The sequence below is a fragment of the Triticum dicoccoides genome, chromosome 6B (assembly GCF_002162155.2).
Source record: "Triticum dicoccoides isolate Atlit2015 ecotype Zavitan chromosome 6B, WEW_v2.0, whole genome shotgun sequence".
NCBI lineage: Eukaryota > Viridiplantae > Streptophyta > Magnoliopsida > Poales > Poaceae > Triticum > Triticum dicoccoides.
The window spans coordinates 411641006-411644963 of record NC_041391.1 but is presented as its reverse complement, the minus strand read 5'-3'; the positions used below and the strand labels follow the sequence as shown (position 1 = coordinate 411644963).

The 3958-nt window shown below is 36.4% G+C and overlaps 1 long non-coding RNA gene across 18 annotated transcripts in view; it reads right to left on the bottom strand.

Moving 5' to 3' along the window:
* Window positions 1-951: 951 nt before the first annotated feature.
* Window positions 952-3958, bottom strand: part of LOC119322060 — an 8435-nt gene continuing 5428 nt past the window's right edge. For 15 of the 18 annotated variants that reach the window (XR_005155383.1, XR_005155382.1, XR_005155377.1 and 12 more), the window contains 4 exons: window positions 3390-3501; window positions 2615-2722; window positions 2106-2183; window positions 952-1400 (listed from right to left, as the gene is read on the bottom strand). This is a non-coding gene — a long non-coding RNA (uncharacterized LOC119322060). Of the gene's footprint in view, window positions 1401-2105; window positions 2184-2598; window positions 2723-3389; window positions 3552-3866; window positions 3913-3958 lie in introns of all 18 variants that reach the window. The other 3 variants (XR_005155380.1, XR_005155381.1, XR_005155372.1) reach the window with 3 other exon arrangements.

Genomic DNA, 3958 nt, shown 5'->3' with positions numbered 1-3958 from the left:
ACCATTCACATAGATCATGCTGCTATTAAATACCTTATGGAAAAAAAAGATGATAAACCTAGACTTATTAGATGGGTTCTCTTGCTACAAGAATTTGACTTGCATATTATTGATAGAAAGGGAGCTGAGAACCCCGTTGCAGATAACTTGTCTAGGTTAGAGAATGTTCTTGATGACCCACTACCTATTGATGATAGCTTTCCTAATGAACAATTGGATGTCATAAATGCTTCTCGTACTGCTCCATGGTATGCTGATTATGCTAATTACATTGTTGCTAAATTTATACCACCTAGTTTCACATACCAGCAATAGAAAAAGTTTTTCTATGATTTAAGACATTACTTTTTGAATGACCCACACCTTTATAAAGAAGAAGTAGATGGTGTTATTAGACGTTGTGTACCTGAGCATGAGATCCTACGCAAGTGTCACTCTGAGGCATATGGAGGACATCACGCAGGAGATAGAACTGCACATAAGGTATTGCAATCCAATTTTTATTGGCCTACTCTCTTCAAAGATGCTCGTAAGTTTGTCTTGTCTTGTGATGAATGTCAAAGAATTGTTAATATTAATAGACATCAAAAAATGCCTATGAACTATTCACTTGTTATTGAACCATTTGATGTTTGGGGCTTCGATTATATGGGACCGTTCCCTTACTCTAATGGGTACTAGATCGAAATCACGCCTTGGCCTAAGGGTGCCGGTCCCAACGATGTGATCAAGTAATGTTCATGTTAGTAGGAATCCTCGTTTAGCATATGTATTCAACAGAAAAAATAGAAACATTCATTTGTAATAGAAACAAAACATCATATGACTTCAACATCGTCATGAGATTATAAGGCAACATAGAGTTCAAGTTCAGTGCTTCATCAGACCACAAAAGGTAACCACTTGACTCTAAGTTCAGTACTAAGAGCGCAAACATAAGAGAGGAAGTACTAATCTAAAACAAAGTTTACATCTTATCCATATAAAGGATAGACAGCATCGAGGTTCATCACACGCCATTGGCAAATTTCATATGAAATATAACATGATAACATGATATACCAAATCATACTTGTTGTGACAAATATACTGAGAACAACCTGGTCCTCAACTTTTGCTTCTTTCTCCAAGTATACTGGAATTCCAAAGAGCAGTCTCCATCACCATGGTCCAGCGCTCAGCTCCAAACCAAAAAGCAGGATAATGTTTACTACCATAGAAAGATACACAGTCTACATGATGTTAAACAAAAAAATCACAATATATTACACGGGAAAGAACATGGCACTCTTGTACACAAGTGAACCCGTAACAAATTAATGTCCTAGATTACTTGGGTATCATCTTCACACCTCCACAAGACTCCAGGTTGTGTCCTTAAAGATAAGTGTAGACAAAGCCTATCAAAAAAAAGTAATGTTTCTCTATTTCAGATTGGGAGAAGCATGACAGAGGCACGAGACCACAAATAGTAGCATTGGTAAACAGGCAAAGCCTATGATATCTGAATGGGGAAAATTAATTATATCTATCTGAAATGCTATGAGTTGACAAAAGAGAATCAGTGAGCACGTCCTTTGGATTCACATGAGAAAAAAACATCATGATTTTATCTTGGAACACCAAACAATCTACACAATGTAAAAGTACATGATACCAAATCCATTACAGCTGAACCTACTCGATTACCAGTAAGAAATTGGATAATGCAAGTGCATGATCACATCTCATCATTCTATTCTAAAGTAGATGGCAATAATAGCAATAATAGTACATGGGCTGCAAGACTAGAGACCATTTATTATATACGAAGGCACACCGTTCTCTACCACAAAGTAGGGAAACCACCAACGGATGAAATTTGCAAAACATTCAATAGGGGATAAAAAACAATGGGAAATTGTTCTTCTAAGACTGTCAAAAATGATTATGAATCATGGGCGTGTGTCCTGCACACACACACACACACACATGATGTATTTTTATTATTTCCATGCACTACTGCTTACTCCTCTATAGTTTGCACATGTCAGGTTGTCACAAATGATTATGAATCATCCTCGACATCACAGACTAATGCAACCCAAGAAACTAAATGATCTCACCATTATACTCTATCGATCCATGGAGTGGAACATCTTCAAGCACACCTAGCATCAACTGGCTTTGCGATAGTACTGCTACTGCAAATAGAAAGTGGCACATCAACTCGCCCATGTAAGAAAGCAACTTATAGTTAGAAAATTACAAGGAAGCATCAATCATGTGCATAACAATCAATATTGTTGGATTTCTACCTTCGTATTGACATTTCGCAATTACTGGGTCCAGGTAAATAGTTATGCAAGGACAAAAAAGAATTTGTTCTCACTATTGGTAGAGCTTAGAGAACAAAGTAATGCAGAAAAAAGAAACACGGAACTGTTCATGTTCAAAATAAACACACCATTACACCATGTAGATACAACACATATCAATTAGAAGGAGCAACTACTGCTCTGTTTATAAGAGAAAGAAATCAAATAATATAGCAAGACAATGAAAAACGATGGCGAGAACAAAAATGCTATTGTTACATTATGTCATTCAAGGAAATACCTCAAGAGCTATTTACCTAGACGGTATGTGTGCCTCGCTGCTTGAAGAATTTAGAACATTAGTTCATGAAGCAAAGGATACATGATCTGTTGTCCCTGCTCTTGATCAGCACTGGAAGTAGCCACTGACACCATAAAAATATGTTAACAAATATTGCTAGAGGTTGTACTTGTGCAAGAACTAAAGATGACATGGATGCTGATATTGAGCACATGAACTGGATAGATTCTAGGATGGAAATAATTTTTTTTTAATTCAAAGCAACTTCACAAAAGCTGAAATACAACCAGATCTGTCATTACAATAGGTTTATGAGATTATGGTATGCCTTCTCTTTTATATCTGTCATGATAAACCAATAAATAATGGGTACATGCCATCTGGCATAAATATGCGTGAACTAAAGTATTTATGTTCACTGAAACTAAAACATGAGAGAAAAGCACCTGGTTGTCATTTGTTAGCAATCCATCAAACAACAACATATCCAAATAAATTTCAATGCGCATATATCATTAAGAGCAAGTCACTGTGCTTTTTACTTCCTTTGATGGTTGACACTATGAAGAAGTCACAGTTCAAATTCTATTAACATAAGGCAGTAATTAAAACAGCATGTTGAAGCCTTTCCAAAAAAGGCCTCTAAAAATTAATCAGCCAGACTACATGTACTGAACATAATAACTAACCATCAACTACGGAGGAACCAAAATATTTAGGAAATAAGAGTAACCTATGACATTCCCATTCAACATTCTTTTATACTGTTAAGAATGACATTGGTTACTTACAAGCAATTACAACGGTGCAAGCACCGAACGACTCTGCACCAGAATAGATTCACAATCAAATTGTTGTTTTGTCCAGCGCATAATGAGATACAACTAACGAATTGAGTAGAACCTGCAGCAAGATGGAGAACTCACACATCAAACAGAGGTGAGGTATGCAGCCTGGGTAAACCACAAAAGGAACCAACAAGGCAAATTAAAAGCGGTGAATTGTTATACAATACATATATATAGTGTCACTACATGGAGCAAAGCAAGACAGAGTCACTACGTAGAGCCACATGCTTTGCATCTGTTTCCCCAGAAACATAATCATTATATTCCACTCGACAAAAAAAAAACGTAGAGGCTTATGATTATCACTTTATCAGAGCCATGTCATGCATTAATTTCTTAGTATACACACATTCAGATCGTCAAACCAGGACGAATAGGTGGGTCAAATGCTTCATGGAATAAAGCTTGTGGTAGCCCTACCTTCAAAAAAATGAGACAGAATGAACTTCAACAGTGGCAGTCATTCCTGGAGTTGAGACAGAAATAGATCATTGAGAAGAATTTATAGTTTC